General features: G+C 40.0%; 1 pseudogene; it reads left to right on the forward strand.

Moving 5' to 3' along the window:
* Positions 1 to 8,564: 8,564 nt before the first annotated feature.
* Positions 8,565 to 8,879, forward strand: LOC123789477 (PAT complex subunit Asterix pseudogene; annotated as a pseudogene).
* Positions 8,880 to 20,974: the final 12,095 nt, after the last annotated feature.

Raw genomic sequence — 20,974 nt, forward strand, 5'->3', positions numbered from 1 at the left:
ATAGTCCTTTGGGGAATGCCATACACAGAGTTTCTAAACTAATCATGATCAGGAGGTGGGGATGGGGAATCTGGTTTCTTAAAAGTGCATAGCTTTGTGAGAAAGATGTTATTTAGGGACTAAATGGAAATAGGTGTTTGGTAGGCAACCATTGTAATTCTCTGTTTCAAGATACTAAAATAGTTTGCAAATGAGATCATAAGACAGCAAGACAGTAAGCAAGATCACATGACAGCTTCTCTTCGAAACAATCAGAAGAACAAGAAATACTTAAAACTAGAAAGAAGTTGACCACAAACAATAGACCAATGACCTTAATAACAATCCTAACTCAAAATCAAGAACTGGTTATGAGAAGCTACAGATGGGGTGACTGGCTGGCTCAGTTGGAAAGGAATGCAACTTTTTTTTTTTTTAATTATGATATGTTAGTGACCATACAGTACATCATTAGTTTTTGATGTAGTGTTCCATGATTCATTGTTTGTGTATAACACCTAGTGCTCCATGCAATATGTGTCCTCCTTAATACCCATCACTGGGCTAGCCCATCCCCCCACCCCCTCCCCTCTAAAACCCTCAGATTGTTTTCCGGAGTCCATAGTCTCTTGTGGTTCATTTCCCTCTCTCTTTACCCCCCCTTCATTTTTCCCTTCCTTCTCCTACCGATCTCCCAGCTATTCCTTATGTTCCACAAATGAGTGAAACCATATGATAATTGTCTTCTCTGCTTGACTTATTTCACTTAGCATAATCTCCTCCGGTCCCATCCATGTTGATGCAAATGTTGGGTAATCATTCTTTCTGATGGCTGAGTAATATTCCATTGTATATATGGACCACAACTTCTTTATCCATTCATCTGTCGAAGGGCAACTCAGCTCCTTCCACAGTTTGGCTATTGTGGACAATGCTGCTATGAACATTGGGGTGCATATGGCCCTTCTCTTCACTACGTCTGTATCTTTGGGGTAAATACCCAGTAGTGCAATTGCTGGGTCATAGGGTAGCTCTATTTTTAACTTTTTGAGGGACCTGCAACTCTTGATCTGAAGGTTATAAGTTTGAGCCCCACATTGGGTTTAGAGATTACTAAAAAAGAAAAAAAACACTTAAAAAATTAATAAGTGAAATTTAGTAAAACAAAACGAAAAACAAACAAAAAAGTAGTTGCAAACAGCTGATCAGACCACACACCTCCCACCCCTCGGGCTATGTGACCCCATGAGTTTTCCTCCCTGTCTGCCCCAAACTTCTCATTTCAATCACCCAAGGCCCCTTGCCATAAAACAAGCTCTTCCTCTATTGCCCCCGTTCTACTCCGTCCTTCTTTCTCCTGATTCTTTAATTATAAAACAATCCTCCTACATTGTTTATCTCTTCCCCAAATGCTTTTTTCTCCCTTCTTTACAATCCCAGGTATTTGAAGAAGAGTCAGTTTTTGTTTGCAAGGTGTGTGTGTGTGTGTGTGTGTGTGTGTGTGTGCAAATGGATGTGAATGTTTTGGAAGGGATATGAGTACCACCCCTCTGTACACCCTTGCCTTTCACCCCACCCCACTCTGCTTGGGCCCTTGATCTGGTCATGCCTGCAGTTTTACCAGCCTGAACCAACATAAACCCTGTCTCTCTATCAAGTCAAAGGAACCTATCAGTAAGGAAAAAAAAAACAACAGGGTGAGATTGGAGATGTAGAGCTAGAGAAGGCTTCACAGAGGAGGTGACGCTTAACCTGACAAGTACAATCTAAAAAGAGAGAACAGCAAGTGTGGAAGAATTCCATTTCATATAGCTAGATCACCAAGTATGGGGAAAAGACATGAAGTCGGAGAAAAAGGCAAGAGTCATCTGTGGAGCTTTTTAAATCCTGGCCAATCCCTACTAATTCTGATTCAATCCATCCGGGATGGGGCCTGGGCTTAGGTTCTAAATGCTGCAGGTGGGGCACCTGGGTAGCTCAGTCATTAAGCGTCTGCCTTTGGCTCAGGGCGTGATCCTGGCGTTCTGGGATCGAGCCCCCCCCCCCGCCCCCCGCCACGCATCAGGCTCCTCCACTGGGAGCCTGCTTCTTCCTCTCCCACTCCCCCTGCTTGTGTTCCCTCTCTCGCTGGCTGTCTCTCTCTGTCAAATAAATAAATAAAATCTTTAAAAGAAAAAACTCCAGGTGATTCCAATATACAACTGGCTTGTGAACCACTGGTCTAAAGAGACATTGAATAATTTAAGCAGAATAATGACAGTCAGACTTGGGAGCAATGCTAAGGAGAAACTGTCTAGAACGGGAGGGAACCTTGAGGAGTGGAGTGAGAGTTGAAAGGCAATAGTGTCTGGAACTCAAGAAAGAGGGAATGGCCATCAGTGTCAACTTCATTACAGAGGTCAGGACTGGGCCAGAAAAGACACTACTGGATTTTTCTTATTAGCATCATTTACAGGGGTAACTTCAAATTACTCAGAGAAAAGAGACTGAGAATCGCCTGGGTTGGGTCGCGAAAAGAAGGTAAAAAGGGTGAATATCTGGTTGTGAAGGGATGATCGCTGTAGAAAATAGCGGGGCTTTTGTAATTTAGCACGGAAGTTACCTGAGATATTTATATTTTGAGAACAATGAGTCTCTTTCACCACCCACAATGGATGAAAGTGATTTATATGTTCTCTATCACGGTAAGCCCAATATGAGTGGGTCCCCTGACATGATCACCAATATAACATATCCTATGAGAGGGCACCACCACTCTTGCCACTGAGATAAGAACAAGTAGGTTTTCCATTCAGCATTGGTTGGATCACACTCAGAGAACTGTATTCCTCTTTGGTTGTCATTCTCTAACACCTTCTGGAGGTTTGTCAACAAGCCGGGGGCCATTCCAGCGAGAGTAACTGAAATATTAGAGGGAATCAAAACCATGTCACATGATATATAGTTAAGAAAACTGGGGATATTTTGCCTGGAGGAAAAAAAAAGATTTGCGAGAACATAATGTTTTATATATTTAAAGACCATGACATGGAAAATGAAAGAGGTGTCCACTAAATACTTACGAGACAATATTTTGGCTGTCACCAAAGCAAAATTAGCCTGGGGCCTAGAAAAATAGGGATTTTTTTTCCCAGTCAGAGTAGGTATGACTTAATGGAATAGAAAGGCCGTGGCCTCTTTTGAGAGCAGGGAAATTGGATGGTATTTAAATCATAAAGGGAAAAGTACATATAGAACAAGAGAATTAGTGACCAATGACCCAGGGAGTAGAGAGTGAGTCAAGGCAAAGCACCCCTTCTAAGCTTGGATGGCTCTGTAGTTGCTTTAAGCAACTGAAGTATAAAGAACAATACAAATTGAAGAGGAGGCAGGAATCTTAATACTAGGTAAAAACTGTGAGGATATAGGTTTTATGACCTTACATCTCTATATCGAGAGGTATCTATATCTCTATATGTAATACAAGCTCATTTTACAAAAAATTCAAATAATCTGTAAGCATAAAAATACAAAAAGAATATTATTTTCCACTTGAGGGCTTCCAGTGAATGATACTTACTACTCATCCAAGTTCAGAACCCAGGAGATAAAGAGTCAAGCAGATAGACATCAAAATGTCAGCTTTGTTACTGTTAGAGCTACTACAGAATGTGGTCTAGGTGGGAGACAGTAGTAGGCATAGCTAATACCAAACCCCAGGATAGCACTCAACTGCCGCAGTCATCGAGAATACTATGCAACCTAAGAAGGTCCACCTCCATAAAGCCTAAAGCATGGAATGGAAGGGTAGAGGAGCGGGTTCTGATGAGGTCTGATTCCTGGCAGAGGGAAAGATATGACATGACTGAGTTACACCTGTTCACTTCTTCGGCAAACCTACCCCTCTAGCCATCTACCGGAGTGGTACGTCTCTAATGCCTGCTCCTTACCTGGAAATAAGAGTTGGAGAGAGTAAGCTTGATCCATCATATGACCCAGACACCTCCAAGGACCAGAATAGGAATAAGGGCCAAGAGGTCAGAAGTGTAAGGGAAATTTCCCCCAGTTGTGGGGGGAAAGTGGAAGTAAATTGTTTCTACCATCCTCCCCACAGGAAACCACTATTATCAATGTGAAATGGGTTGGAATTTATCCTTCTACTTTTTTTTTTTTTTTGCATATGGATATAAACTACAGTTCTTTGTAGAAAAATCAGAACATTATGTAAACTATTTGATAACCTCTTATTTTTTGGCTTAAGGATGTACTGTAGACATTTTTCAAATAGATATATATAGATCCAACTTACTCTTTTTAATAATGCTTAAAATTTCAGCAAGTTAACAGTTTTCCTACTGTCATTTAAATTCTTCCTAATTTTGTATTACTATTAAAATAATAACTCAAAGAAGATCAATGTGTATACAAGGACGGGGACTTTAGTAGTGCTGGTTCAGGTGTCCTGAGCTGCCTGGTGCTGAATATATTTAAGCATAGACGGATGGTGATTCAGCAGACATCATTAAAAACAATGGAAGCTGCTAATGAGCCCTTGGAGTGGATGACAGTTGTGAGCTACCCCAAGAGCAGAACTCTGGCAAGTGAAGGAATCGTATATTATCGGTTGTAAAATTTCTTCAAGCCTTGACAAGTTAAAGCTGACCCATATACATCTGCTCAAGTTGCTGGAAAGTGTACCTTTTGTTCATTTACAGACCTGCTCCCCACTATATCTGTGTTAGCTCTGCTCACTAACTCAGCAAGAGATTTCCTGACCAAAGTTTCCCAGAAACCCAGGAAAGAAATTACGGCAGTTCATGACCTTTGAACCCAACATCTCAGCTGTTTTACCATTTTCTAATGAATTTTCGCAGTGCCTCTGCAAACCAGGTCATCAAGATAAGGGAAGGGGCAGCCAAGATTTTAAAGGCAGGAGCCAACATTACCTTTTGTTTTCAAGTGGGGGAAAGTGTGACTGTTTATAATCGCTTCCGAGTGAATGTTTCCTCTGCTTTTTTTTTTTTTTTTTTTTTTTTTTTAGTGAGCCCAAATGTGGAAGCTTTAAGAATATTAACTTGTCAGCATCATCAGGAAAGTTTTTTATAGGTAGGTGGTAAAAAGATAAAAGGCTTCTGACCCTGAAGTTATATGACTGAAGTTCGCTGTTTTTGAAAAGAAACTTTATAATAGTTTTTTTTAACTTTTTATTTGGAAATAATTCCATTACAGAAAAGTTCCATGAATAGTACAAGAACACGCTTATACTCTTTATCCAGAAACTCTCCCTTTCCTCCCTCTCTCTCTCTATATATCAACATATACATACATACATATATTTTCTCTGAACTTTCAAGAGTAAGTTGTATATGCCTAAAGATAAGAATATTCTCTTACATAGCCACAGTACAGACTATGGTCTTTCTCCTTACTTAATTTAATAAGAAATAAATTTAAATCCATGTTTCTAGTTCTCACTTTTCACTCAACTCCAGAACAATATTTGATGGACTTAGCAGCTATTTCTAGTTTGTTTTTCTACAAGCACTCCAACTTTTACACATGCCCCATGTTCCAAACTTTGTAGATCTCTGTCTTTGTTTGAATTTCCTTTGAAAAAAGAGTCTAAGGACGTAAGTGCCAGTGGTTCTTGAATGAGGTGATTCCATGGGGCCGGAGTGAAGCAGAGGAGGGAAGGAGACAGGGAGGGAAGGAAGGCTGACAATGGAAGTGTGCATTATCAAGGTCACCATTGAGGATAAGCTCCATTGACCTCCTGAGAAGCACACAGGAGGGTCTCTCAGAACTGTCCACGTAAGGGATAGCATACAGGTGTATTGACCCAGGTTGTTATCCGCCATCAGTTGAGAGTTAAGGCTTGCTTTCCTCATTTCAAGGCTGAATTTCCACTCATGAAATCCCCTTTTGGATTTGATGTTAGTAATACCAAGTTGACACAAAAATTTGTGAATTTTCTTAACAGATAGATGCTTCTGCTACAAAGTCAAATCAGTTCTTCTAAAAACGAAGAACCAGTTTTGTGAAGGTGGATGTGAATATTAAAGGGAAATTCTTGTTTTCCTACTTGCTTCAGTGATAAGAAAACTTTTAAGTATGTTTGGAACAACTGGGATATGTGAACATACTTTTTCAACTGTAATATTTATGAAATCTAAACTCACAACATGTTTCTGATAAAAATTTAAGATCCAGATTTGAAATATGCTGTAAATGTAAAATACACACTGGATTTTTAAGACCTTATATAAAAAAAAATTGACAGTATCTTATTAATAATTTTACTATTGATTTTATGTTAAAGTGATATTTTGATATATTGAATTAAATTAAATATACTATTAACTTATTTCATCTGTTTCTTTAACTGTTTTTACTTCAGCCACTGGAAAATTTAAAATCACACATCTGACTACATTATATTTCAGTTGGACTGTGCTACCCTAGAAAATTACTTATGAAATTTGGATAACAATAAATTAACTCAGTAAGGGAACAGGATATAAAATTAACATGCAACATTCAAAACTCCTAAATCTCAAATCTCTTAATGCCCATTTACGGGGATATAAAAAAAAGATAAAATATTTAGGAACAGACCTTACAAAAAAATGTTGAATATATGTAAAAAGAAAGTAATAAAACATTCCTGAAAGATACACAAAGAGACTGAAACAAATGGAAATATGTCCCTCATTCTAGTCTCAAAATCATTAAGATATCGGTTCTGTACCTAATTCAGAATTTTAACGTGATTCCCTATAAAAACACCAACACATTTTTTCTGGAGCTAGACAAGTTGATAGGAAATAAAGTTCAGAGGGAAAAATAAACATCCTGAAGTATCTAGGAAAACATAGCAAAGTAAGAGCTACTTGGGGAGGGAATAGCCATGTCAGCTATTAAAATACTCTGCAAGACCTCTGTAATTAGAACCATATGATACCAGCACAAGTATAATCAAACAGACCAATGAAATAGAATTAAAAGTCCAGAAATAGACCCAAATGCATATGGAAATCTCATATATGATAATGATGGGATCACGAATCCCTGAAGCAAAGATTAATAAATGCTATTGAGACAACTGGACAGCCATTTGGAAAAAGATGAAATTAGATTCACTCCTCACGCCTCATATAAAAATAAACCAAATGAATCAGAGATCGAAATGTAAAACATGAAACTATACAAGCACTGGATGAAAACACGGGTGAATTCAACTTTAATGTCAGTGTAGAAGGAGCTTCTAACTATGACTCAAAATTCAGATACAAAAATAAGTTTCACATTAAAAAACATTTTTGCAAGGTTGCATGGGCAGAAACATACCATCAACAAAGTCACGAGTCAAATGACAAATTATAAGAAAACTTTTGCAGCATATATCAGAGATAAAGGGCTAACACTTCTAATACAGAATTTCTAAAAACTGAAAAAAAAACATTAAAAATCCTATTGAAAATAGGGAAATGAAAAACAACTCACAAAAAAGATACAAAAATCCAATAGGTGGTGCTGGGCCAGATTCTGTATAAGAGGAGGGAAGAAATGCTGTGAAGGACATTATTGGGGCAATTGACAAAATTGGACTGTGCCCTATAGATTAGATACAAGTATTTATTTATTTTAAATTTCCTGAATTTGATTACTGTACTGTGGTTATTAAAAAATATCTTTGTTCTTAGGACATACACTCTAAAGTATTAAGGGGCAAAAGGGTATGATACAAATGGCTCAGAAAAGATATGTGTGTGTGTGCATCTGTGTGTTTGTGTGTGTTTCTAATTCTCATTAAAGTTTGGGACCTACTGGTTGAGAGCAGGGGTTAGCACACTGTTTCTGTAAATGGCCTAACAGTGAATATTTTCCGCTTTGCGGACCAGATGGTCTTGGTGGCAACAACTTAAGTGTTGTAGCACAAAAGCATCCATTAAAAAATACAAATGAATGGGTCTGCCCTAATACACTTTATTTTAAAAAGCGGTGGCTGATAGTTACACTTGTGGTGAACATTCTGTAATGTATATAAATGTTGAATCACTATGTTGTACACCTCAAACTAAAATAACACTGCATATCAACTATACTTCAATTTAAAAGAGAGAGAGAGAGAGAGAGAGAAACAGGTGGCAGGATTTGCTCCCCCGCCCCCCATCAAGGTTATACTAATTTTGGAAGAAAATAAGAATAGGTACTGGGAAAACAGTAGTTTTGCCACAAGTACTTTGCATAGTGCCTGGCATTTAAGTTCTAAGTAGTAGATGCTGCTTTTTTTTTCAGTCATAAATGAACTTTTTTTTATTTTATTTTTTAAGAGATTTTATTTATTTATTTATTTATTTATTTATTTATTTATTTGACAGAGAGAAAGCCCGCACATGAGTGGGGGGGGGGGGCGGTGGAGGGAGAGGGAGAAGCAGACTCCCCGCTGAGCAAGGACTCCCATCTTGGGCTCCAACCCAGGACCCCAAGATCATGACCTGAGCTGAAGGCAGACGCTTAACCAACTGAGCCACCCAAGCACCCCTAAAACAGTTTTACTTTAAAACTATCCTTACAGAGGGAAGAGTCACGCCTTCCCACCCGCCATGTGCACTGACAATGTGTCGGAGGCAAGGAGGCCGAGCAAAGTGCCGAAGTACCAGCCCCTGCCAGCGTCACCGGCCTCCGAGGACGGGCGCTGGACCACGTGCACCTGCTCCACACGGTCTTCGGCATGTGCAGCCTCCCGTTCAAGCTGAAGCGCTGTGCCTGGGTCCCTGTCTACTGCTGCTTCATCAGCTCGGCCAATTCCCAGAGCTCTTGGACACTAAGCACATGACGGGTAGCTTCGCGCTACCCATCTCTGCATGGTGATGTCATATCTGCAGATCCCTCAGCCCATGATGCCCCCCGCCCCATGATGTCATCCTAGGACCACTCTAGCTACCTTCCCCCGGGCCTGGCTCCTGGCTGCTCAGCCTTCTGCCCTCAGCTGTGGTCCTGGGCCTCCCTGGGTGACATGGTCTCTGCGCCCACAGTGAGATGGAGGGAAGCTGATGCTTTTCCTGGGATTCCACTTCCGCTGGGCAGATGGGGTTACCCTAAGCTTACCCCTCCCACCTGCCTTCCCCACCCTGCCTGCTGCTGGGGGAGATGCTGTCCATGTTTCTAGGTGTATCCACTCATTTTTTTGTTCAAACCAGTTAATAATAAGGTTTTGCATTCCGGCAACAAAAACCCAAACCAAAACAAACCTTAACTTACAGAAAACTTGCAGGAGTAGTATAGAAAATACCCATGTACGCTTTACCCAGATTCTCTAGGTTTTGAAGATTTTGCCTCATTTGCTCTATTCTCCATTCACCCTCCCTCTCTGTCTCTCAGAATAAAAGTACACTTGTAGTCCCTAAAGAAGCAGTTGGATGGGTGCTTTGACCACACACTAGTCAATGGAAAGTGAACTAACATGAGATGCTGTTGAAGAAAGAACACATGCGTCTGTCCCCTTGCAGCGCTCTTGCAGCCTGGAATGTGAATGTAGGGATGAGCCATCCTCCACCAGGTGGATGGAGGCAATTCCAGCTGACAGAAGAACACAAATAGAGAAGGAGCTTGGGTCCCTGACTGGAATGCTCATGCATAGATTGTTAGTTGAGAAAGAAAAAAAAATTCCGTCTGTGCAATCCCCTATTATTCAGTTTCTGTTAGAACATTAAGCTCCCACAATAATGACATTTTAACATCTTAAGCATGATCAGTATTCTGTGGTGGTAAAGAGTATGCATTCGGGACTTACTGCTAGGGTATAAATCCTGGCTCAGCCACTTACCTGCTGCGTGACTTGGGGGAAGTTATTCGATGTCCCTCAGCCCTCTTGGATTTGACTTGAGCACCTAACTCGTAAAGTCATTTTGATGATTAACAGACTGAAACAGAAAGCGCTCAGAGCGGGGTTGGCGTATAGCAAGCATAAATGCTAACTATCCTTACTCCTCACAGATACTTGAGAGCCGGGTATCATTTTGAACATTTTATAGGTGAAGAACTGGAGACTCAGCAAAGCTAACAAATTTGCCCAAGGTTATGTAATTCGTGAACAGTGGAGCTAGGATTTCAACTTCATCTTATTCCTACGTCTGTGCTTTCCGTTCCTATACATTTTCACTCTATAATTTTAATACTTTAACACATTCAAGTTGTCATCTTAAGGAAAATGTTGCCAGCCTTTCTGATATTTATTTTCTGTTTTAGTGATGCTTTTATTTGGATTAATATGAGGGTGGGGATGGGCCCTAAAGTTAGTAGAAGCTCCGTGCCCTGGGGCTTCCTTGACAGGTGTTCACCCAGCCCTGTGTGAGTTAAAGATTTCAGTAATATTACAAAGTGGTAGGTATCTTTTTTTTGGTAAGACTTTTAATGTAACCTCATGTAACAATATTTTGACCTATGCACCATGCAGTTCCAATACAGACTGAAAGTTGATAATCTTCCAAATATCTTAAAATATAGTTAATTATAGCTCCAATTGTAACTAAAGTGCTTGCGGACTCTAAACCATCTATGTAGTATCATCAGGGGTCCCCTGGAAACGGAAATCCTTCTTATGTGTTTTAAGAGAGGATAGGATCTGGTGTTAGTATTATGTTTGCAATTTTTCTTTTCTTTTTTTCTCAAGCACAAATTCCCTAATTCTTTAAACCTGTTTTGATCACAAATTAAAGGCTGTACGTAATGCTGTTATTGCCCAAGAGTGGCTGTGTCCTCAGCGTGCGAGGGGGCATCTGTTTGGAGCATACAGCCTCCTCGGGCTTTTGTCTTGATGCATCATTCTGGCGCAGACACCACATGCAAATATATACACACTGAAATAATTTTATAGCTTGCATCTTATTTTAATGTTTATTTTATTTCTGTGACATGCTGTTAACACTGGAACTTAAGCCTAATGGGTCATCGTGTACTTTAAAAACATCTTTTAGTTTTTTGAAAAACCTTCAATTTTTAAAAATAAATAATACAGTCAGGAGATTCAAAAGGCAGAAAGCATAAAATAGTACATAGTCTAAAAATCTCCCTCCTATCCTTCTTTGTCTCCCAAATGCCCAATTTTATTCCCATCTTCTCTTGGGTTAAAATATATCCTTTCAAATTCATTTATATTATATACGAGCAAATTCTAGTACAGATTCTGATCTCCCTCCCTTTTTTATACATAAAAAAATGTGTATTTAGCATATCGTAGACCCTGTTCTGCACATGGCTTTTTTTCAGTTCATGCATCATTCATATTACTACCTGGAGGTTCAGTACAGAATAGTGGTTAAGCACATACATGTTAGAATGTCAAAAATAAAATAGTGTTGTTTCTTACATCATTCTCCAAATCCTCTGGAGAGTGAACCAGTCCTAACTTTAATTATTTTGGCTAAAGCAACAGTTCTGATCCAATCTAGGTTCTCTTTTGCGGATCCCTAATGGTATGAAGTCGTGAGCCAGATGATAAGGAAATAAAGGAGGGCAGCTCAGCGGTGCGGAAATCCAGACCTGGCTGCGAAAGCTTTAAAGGGCATCTTCAGCGATTATATCACAAGAAGTAAGTTAATTATTGTGCAGGTATCAGGGAGCAGGCATACACAAAGTGGTCTAAGTGATGTCAATAAAGCCGATCAGAATTTGCCACCCCAAAATATGCCACTGTGGCATAAGGATTATTTTGAGCTGAAAGCAAGTAATAAATAGCGGACACAGGAGGAAGACTCCGCCCACTCCCTTTCTCATCAAGGGATACATTTCCCTTTGTAAAGGTAACATAAAGTTTCTGATTTGAAGCTGTGCCCCCTCCACCTCCAGCACCAGAGAAGCACAATCCTTATCACAGGAGACAAAAAGTCAGCACCGAGAGGAATCTACAGAAACAAACCTTACTAAAATAATCCTTATCTTCTCTTAGTTTCCTCCATATATTTACCTTCCCACAATTTACCAGCCCTAGAAGCCCCAACTCCTCTTTTTATATCAATATTTCTCCATAATTTATCACCCGGTGTTAAGATGGTATATAAGCGTGTAGGCCTAAGCACTTCTCCGGGTGTGTGTTTGGGGGGCGGGGGAGGGGGAAGGAGAGAGAGAGAAAAAAACTCATGATTGCATACAAAATAAACCCTCCTCCTGTTAATCTATCTTTTGTCAATTTAATTTGCCGGCCTCACTCACCCTCTAAGAAGATAGAGGACAAGTGTTTCCTCCCCTACAACAAGGATATCACAAAGAGTTCCCATTGAAGAAGAAAAAAAGATGTACAGATGTCAAATTGTTCTCTGACTTAGAACTACCATGCTTGAAGGAACACTGATGGTGACACACTGTATTTAAATATACCAGCTTCCCAGTGGGTAAAGGTTTAATATTCATTTTGTACACAAAACACCCTGTTTTGAAATTACAGACTTGTATTTGCTCTATTTTCTCCATTGCCAATAAGGTATGAATATCTGATACCTTGTTTAGCTTGTTTTCCCCATGGTAAAGGATAATTTTTAAAAGAAATAAAATCATGGCTTTCATAAAAATATAAAGTGGATATGCCAAATGTTTTCTCTAACTTATTAATTAATGAGGAAACCAGTAAGATGTGAAAACCAATTCAAAGAACAGTTATGAATACAGGCAATCAGGAGTACTGAAGTGAATTTGCTAAAAGAGGCAAAACGGGCCTCTTCGCTTTGGTGGAACCAACTGCATGTTCACCTTGACAAAGTTCATTTGCATTCTATGAACAGAAATTTTGGCATCACCATCAATTGTCTACAATTTACAGAGTTGTAAAATCCCTCAGACACAATGAAAGGCACGAGACCCTGTAGAGTGAGATTAAAAGGTGTGCAAGACAACACCTCGTATAAGACCCCCGGAAATCTAATTTTTTAAATTTGTCCATTTCAAAGTCTTTCACAAGTTCTCTTCAAAGAATGTTATTGATCACACACACACACACACACACACACACAGAGTCACAATAAAAGGAGCAACAGATTTTGCGAAGGGGCACTTGATAGACACTAAGTGCTAAAGGAATAGAGCAAGGATTCATCTCTGGAATAGAGTTATATGAATTCGAATAGCTTTTATTTCCCAGATTTTAGTACCCAGAATATTACTCTGTTCCGTTGAATATACTATTAAAGTGAGGTACAACTGAGCGAGCTGTAGTCCAGCCCCTTCCCCCTTGAAGGCTCTTGTCCTCATCCTGTTCCCCCCAGCAGCTAACCACAGCTTGCGGGGTATCTGTATTGTTCCAGAAAGAGTCAGTCCTTTGTTGTCATTGTACCTTCCCCACACCAACGCCTTTGTCACTCCCCCTCCTCCCTACCTTATTTTTTTCAATGAGAAAATTGCCAACAGTTCTTTCTAAGGCTTTAGGCCTCCCCTCACCAAAGAGTGGAGGGAAATTCCCAGCAGATAGAGCCTCCAGCATTCAAGTATTACCCCGCCCCAGCTTAAAAAAAAAGAAAAGCCCATCAAAGGCAGAGGAAGGGGTGATTTGCACTCCAAGGGCTTAGCCGCTGTCAGTTCTGAGGGTGTAAAGCAGTGTGCTAGCTATGTCAGATGTGGGGCTAGCAGACGACAGCTCAGAAAAAGAAAAAAATAAAACAGGGACAAACGGGTTTCCTTTTTCAAGACACTAAAGTCTTGCTCTGCATTCACTTACTCCCTCATCAGTTCATTTATTGAGCAATGCGGATGGACGGACGGACGTTGACAGGCTCGTGGCTCTCACTGGGCGCACACAGACTCCGTACTTTAACGGACTCCATCATTCCAATCTCTGATGGGCTGCAGCTTGCTACTTCGTTCAGTTACATTTATTTATGTCGTGCGGCTTCTAATATTTGTGTTGTCTATCTCTTTTAATAATACTGAACTCCTTGAAAGCAGGGGAGTGTCTCATTAAACTTAACTTTCCATGGTCCTTAACCTTATTCTTGGCTTTTAACAGACTCTCAGTAAGTGTTTGCTGCTTTGGTCGATTTTCATTTTAACCTCCAAACTATTTTCCGAGATCGTATATGAGAAATCTAGCGATCTCTTTCACATTAACACCTGACATTAAATATATGCTAAATCGAGCCTTTCAAAATCTCTGGGCCAGCTCTAGTAGGACTCACGGAGGGCGGGAGGCCTCGGGTGGGTGAGGACCTGCTGAGCGAGGACTTACACTCCCCGAGGGAGGAGGGAGGTGGGCCAGCACCAGCGGGCAGGCCAGAAGGAGGTGGGGACAAAAGCCCAAAGGCTCCTAGGAGTTCAAGGCTGTATCTCTGAAGTTTGCTTTCCCCTTTCCTCCCTTTCACAATGACAAGAGATCGCAGATCTCCTGCCCACTACCGAGGGCTGGGGGTCAGTGTTGCACACAGGGCACGTGATTGTCAAGCTGCTTCTCGCATTCCCGACTTTCCACAGCAAAGCTCATTCTTTCATGTTTGCAGAGCAGCTCGTGGCTTTAATTCTTGAGTGAGGTTTCAACTGGCAACTGACAATGCTGTTAGTTCATTTTGAAAAGGAGTTTTGCTTCATTAAAACAGTAAAAGGAACATCACATTTAATAGAAAGAAAACTAATAATGAACATATTAAGTGAGTCGCTGGCCCAGAAGAAGAATGAGGATGGAATGCGAAAAGCCTGGAAATCCTGTGTGCTCCCAATCTGAGAGATCCCCAGTTCCTCTGTATATGCCCTGGGGCCTTCTAATCAAAGTGGGTTCCCAGAAGAGCAAAATCCGCATCCCCCAGGAGCTTGATAGATGTTAAGAACTCTAGCCTCACTCCAGATTTACAGAATAAAAATCTGCATTTTAACAAGAGCCCCAGGTGATTTGTCTCCAAATTAAAGTTTTGAGAAGCATTGATAATATCTGGATGCATTTGAATCATAAAAGCCTTCAAAGAAGGGCTTTCCATCTTGCCCTGGAGGAACTATTCAGCTGCCCCTTTGCCCCCATTTTGGCTGTGCACTCAATCACTCCTGTGGCATAGACAGGATCACTTTAACCTGAACCAGCAATTACACCAGATCAATGTTCAGATGTTTAGAAGCTTCTTGGCCAAGCAGGAAAGATGATACTGTGACACGTCAGCCTAACAGGAAGTAGGTATTACTTATTTTGTTTTATGGATAAGGAAACTGGGGCTCAGAGAAGTTAAGTACCTTGCCCACAGTCATCCCGCCAGTCAGCGGCACAGCAGAGATTCAAGCCCATGCCTACCTAGCACCAGAGCTCAAGCCTGTTCCTATGCATGATGCTGTTGTGCTTGTTATTATTAGCTGTGTTCTCTTTAAACAGCACTCTACTTGTCTTTCTCTTCGTATTATATATATATATTTTTCAGGATAAATTTATACAACAGCCTAAATTAGTGTATGTTTCATAAGGTTTAAATTTAGTTATTTGCAACAGCCAGCCACCTGGTCCCCCTTCGAGCAATTTTCAACACAGGGTTCTGTAACTGCCAAGGGGAGGGGGAAGGAAACCGAAAGGCGGAGTGACAGAGAAAGGCTTCCACTCTGGAAATGACCCCCCAGAGGAATCTAGGCTATGCCAGAAAGAGAAGGGAGATAAAAAAGCTGAGGACTCAAAGCTGGAGAAGAGGAGAACTGTGTAAACACGTGATTCTGTCATCTTCGGCGGTTCTGCCTTTGTCTCCTCATCCTGATCATTTCCCACACTTTACACAGAAGGGACTCAGAATGTCAGCAGGGACAACGTCAGTGCCACAACATGGGACACCCTCACCGGAAAGGATGTGGGGCAGTGCTCTGAACATGGCCACAATCCACAGGTTTATGACATATCATATATGTTTTGTGAAATGTGAATTTTTCCATGCCCCTCCCTCCTGCAACTTGGGGAATAAAAGAGATTTTTTTAAAAAAAGGTAGATGGGGTTGGGGTGAGAACGTGGCAAATTGGAGCTGGAAGTTTTAAATGGCAACTCCAGGCCTAAAATGAAGATTTCCCTGAGACCTTTCATTACTTTATGATGAAATTCTAATACTGGCTTCACTTTTTTGAAGTAGACCTGTCCTCTTCTGCATTGCAAAAAAAAAAAAAAAAACTAGCGTACTGTGTATTGAGCTCTGTAATATTTATATCCCCTCATTTAAATTTTAAGAAATTTCAAAACCACAAAAAGTTGAAATAATAGTACAATGAAACGTGTAGCCTTTAGCTAGATGTAACCATTGTTATGATTTTGTCATATTCTCTTTCACTGAACCATTTTTGCAACACTCCAATCCCTAAATAGAACCATGTATCTCTAAAAACAAAGACATTCTCCGTATAGTCACAGTATCAGTATCATATCCAAGAAATATAACATTGATGTAATATCATCTACCTTGTAGTTCATATTCAAACTCAACCAATTGTCCCACATGTATTCTTCATAGCAGTTTTTTTTTTCCTTTTCTGATCCAGAGTTCAATCTTCATGCATTATATTTGGTTGTAAACTCTCTTAAATTCCTTTTAATCTAGACTAAGATAGTCTCCTTGTTTTCCCCCTTCTTTTCTCACTCACATTTTCAGCATCTATGGCATTTTCTTATAGAATCTATCACAATCTGGATTTCACTAATTTTTTTCCTCATAATTTGTTTCGGATTTATATTTATTTAAAACTACAGTCATCAAACATGATCTGGGGGGAGAAGATAGCTCCCAAACTTCTTGAAGTTGAACCTCGCATGATAAGTCTTTGACTAGACTAAGTGAAATGGTCTGGAATCAATGAGGACAAATCACTACTTCCCATGGGCCAAATCTGACCTGCCTGATTTTGTAAATAATATTTTGTTGGAATTCAGCCATGCCCATTCATTTACGTATTTTCTATGGCTGCTTGGCTGCTTTCCTGCTAAGAAGGCAGATTGAGTAGGTGTAAGAGAGACTGCGCAGCCCACAAAGCCTAAGCCGTTTACTATTTGGCCCTTTCCAAAATACGTTTGCCAGTCTCAGATCTAGAACAGGAAATGCAAATACTACTTTCTCCTTTGACTTTTAGTCAGGACATGGTTCAACTGCTATCAAATAGATTGTGCAGATGCCCTTGATGATTTTAATGCATCAGTTGGGAAGGAAAAAGAACTACATTCATCAAGACCATTAATCTTGAATTTTAAACTTTCTCCCCTTTGCAAACTCTTTTAACAGCCTTACATTGCCCAACTTGAATGTAACCCAAATTCTTCAGCATGAAATTCAAGGAAAGGCTCTTCATAACCTGACTCTAGGCAGCATTGTCTGTGTCATACTGGTTCCCCTACATTCCAATTCAGTGGTTCTCAAATGAAAGGGTATAAAAAAACCCCACAACCACTCAGGGGGAAGTTTAAAATTCAGATTATCAAGTCCTACCTCCAAAGATGTGAATTAAGAAATTCTGGGATGAAAGGCAGTAATGTGCAATTTTCACAAGTACTCCAGGTCGAACTGGTACAGGTGGTCTGAAAAACCACATACAGGAAATCACTGGCTCAGTAGGAAATCGCTGGTTCAGTGACAGCAAAATATTTGCATTAGACCCCTCCGTGTCTTCCATGCCCTTCCTGCAAATTAGCTTGGTGAACTCCTTCCTTTTCATTCAAGGGGCTGGCAAATGTCCCTCGGTGAAACCGTTTTAAGGTTCTTCTTACTGGGCTTCCTCGTAGTCCTTTCACTCTAGCCTGATCTCATGGGGACGCACAGACCTATTATCACTTCTCTCATTACATTATTTCAGTTTATTATCTGCCAGCCTCATGGAGTTCCTTGAGGGCGAGAAGAGACTCTGCCATGTTGGCACCCATGGCACAGTGCCTTGCACATAATTAACTTGGGACGAATATTGAAATGAATGCTTGAGTAAATAAAATGGCTATCTGAAATAGATTTCATTTGAAGCTATTGACATAAATTTTATTAGATGTTGTGCATGTTGATAACTTAATTAGATATGCTCTCTCCTTTATATGTGTTATATAAAATATATTTATTACCTAATTCCTGAAAAGGATTTGGTGTTAAAAGACACCATTAAGAGAGTGAAAAGAGAAGCCAGACTTGAGAATTTATTCCCAATTACATGTGTTTGACAAAAGACTCCCAAGTAGAATGTGTTAAGAGCTGCTATAATTCAATAAGAAAAAGACAAACCACCTAATTAAAAACATAAGCAAAAGATTTAAATAGACACTTCACAGAAGAGGATATCCAAATGGCTAACAGGGATATTAAAAAGCACTTGACATTCTTAGTTATCAGGGAAATGCAGATTAAAACCACAACGAGATAGCACTACACACCTACTGGAATGACACGGAGTTGGCAAGGATGTGGGGAGACTGGAACTCTCACGCATTGCTCGTGGGAGTGTAAATGGGCATAATCATTTTAGAAAACGGTTTGGCAATCTCTATGGACTCTAAATACGCATCCACTCTATAACGCAGCAATCCCACTCTTAAGTATACACCCAAGAGAAGCAAGGGCATTTGTTCTTTAGAAGACATGAGAAAGAATATTCATAACAGCTTTGTTCATAATAACCTCAAACTGGAAACAACCCCAAAGTTCATCAACAGGGGAATGGATAAATCACTGCGGAATGATCATGGAATAGAACACTATATGGTAACAAAAAAGAATGAATTATGAATTCACACAATCACACAGATGACTTTCTGTATTGAGTGAAAGAAGCCAGAAATGAGTACATACTCCATGATTTCATTTATGCAAAGTTCAAGAAGAGATAAAACTAATCTATGATGGTGAAAATCAGGATAACGGCTACATTTCAGGGAGGTATTGATTAGGAAGGATCAAAAGAAACCCTTTTTGGGGTGCTGGGAATATTCTATATTTTGATCAGGTGGTGGGCATACATGTAAAATTTCATCAAGCTGTACACTTAACATTGGTGCACTTAATGCACTATGCATGTGTTAAATTTCAATTAAAAACTTAAGAAAAGAGGGATGTCTGGGTGGCTCAGTCAGTTAAGCGTCTGTCTTCAGCTCAGATCATGATGCTGGGGTCTCTGGATGGAGCCCCGCATCAGGCTCCCTGCTCAGCAGGGGGTCTGCTTCTCCCTGTCTGCCACTCCCCCTGCTTGTGCCTGCTCTCTCACACTCTGTCTCTCTCTCTCTGACAAAAAAAAAAAAAAAAAAAAAAAAAAATCTAAAAAAAAATTTAGAAAAGAACTCAGGACGGTTTGCATTACATCTCTATTTTGAACTGTAAGAGTTATAGATGGCACAGCCCCAAGATTTTGTTCACTCTTACATCTTCCACTCCACCCCAACCGGGGCTGGTTCCTCATCTGTGAATAGTGATTAAACAGTACTTTCCTCACCCAGTTGTTGTAAGAATTAAATAAATAAACACAGAACAAAGAACTCAGGACAATACATGGGACTGCAATAAAATTAGTTATTATTATGGCACACCTGTGCTAATACTTACACAGTACTCTAAAACATACCTGGCTCATAGTTATATCTTCAAACCGTTTTTAACTGAATGGCTGCCAACCTTTTTTAAAAACATGATTGTCTCCTACAACCTGATTTAATATATATATAGTAGAAATATATATATTACATGTAAATAAAAATATATATGTATATCTATATATTATGTCAAATGGAAAAAAGAAAGCAAAAAATAACCATAATCTATTACTCTTTTATTTAATAATATTACAATTTCAAAAATGGCAATTGGAAACAAAAAAACAAGCAAACAAAGCAAATTTCACCACTTCACCAAGACTTCATAAAGTAACAGGTAAGTGTCCCTCACTTTTCCCCTTCACTCTTCAGAGGTAACCAACATGATCAGATCAACTGGTGTTTGGATTCTGTGTTCAGGAAAGAAACCTTCTGCTCTGTGTATATTGGTCTGAGATGATTAAAGTAAGCCATCAGTTGCACAAGGCGAGGACCAACTGATGGCAGGTTTCTGACGGAGAAGCTGCCTTGGAATGTATCCTCATCTTGGTGGAGTCCTAAGTCGCTCCTTTGTCCTTCACCGAGACCAGCCCCTTCAGCATCACTCCTGCCAGCACCAAGACGTTTGGTAAAATAAGTACTAGGCATGCATAACCACAGACTCACAGCTGAGGCTTTGTCTTTTCTCAAATAAACATAATCCCAACAATGAGACACTGTCTGCAGGGACCAGGGGGTGGTGGGAGGGGTGGTTGGTCGAATTCTCTTTTCTGACTACTTACTAGATTTATAAAGCTTTTTCTACATACTAACTCTGCTTTCCTCTTTTCTTGAACGGCTCCCAAGTGACATTTGATGTTTTCTCTAGTGTGACTTTCTGTGGGGGTCCTATGGCCCTTTAGGGCAATGCGACTTGCCCAAGGCCTTTTTCTGCAGCTGAGGGTGGGAGGAGCCGGAGGGTTTCTGGAGTCTTCAGGCCCTTTTACCCAGAATCAAGGGCCCAGTTTTTCTCTTTGAGAATTATTTGGTGCTTCTCTTCTAAAACTCACAAATATTTTTGATTGTTTCTAGACTGTTTAGATCCAATTTGGGGTGAGTTCAGGACCCACATATCTTTTTATCTTAAATTTTAGGATGTGATAAAAGGTTTTATCTTCATTTACTCCCCCGCCATCTTTATTCATTGCATCTCTGTTCTGAACACTTGTACTAGCATTCTGCCTTTTCTGCTTCTCAAATCCCTTTTTTGGTTTTATTCATTAATTTATGCAACTCCTGCTTTGTCGAGCACTTAGCTATTGTCAGGCACTGCTCTAGGTTTAGGGTTACAGCGGCGAATAAGACCAGGTGATGTACAGAGAACGATGCGTGGAGAGCAGGGTATTTATTTTAGGTACATTGGTAGGCTAAGGCCTTTCCAAGAAGGTCATATTCCTTTTGATGCCTTAACTTTTTTCTCAAGTCTTTCAAGGGCTTGGCGATGGTTTCTGTGCTTCTCACTCTACTTCAGCCTTCTTCCCTAGACCTTA

The sequence above is a fragment of the Ursus americanus genome, chromosome 8 (genome assembly GCF_024610735.1).
Source record: "Ursus americanus isolate L20-20 chromosome 8, mUrsAme1.1.p, whole genome shotgun sequence".
Lineage (NCBI taxonomy): Eukaryota > Metazoa > Chordata > Mammalia > Carnivora > Ursidae > Ursus > Ursus americanus.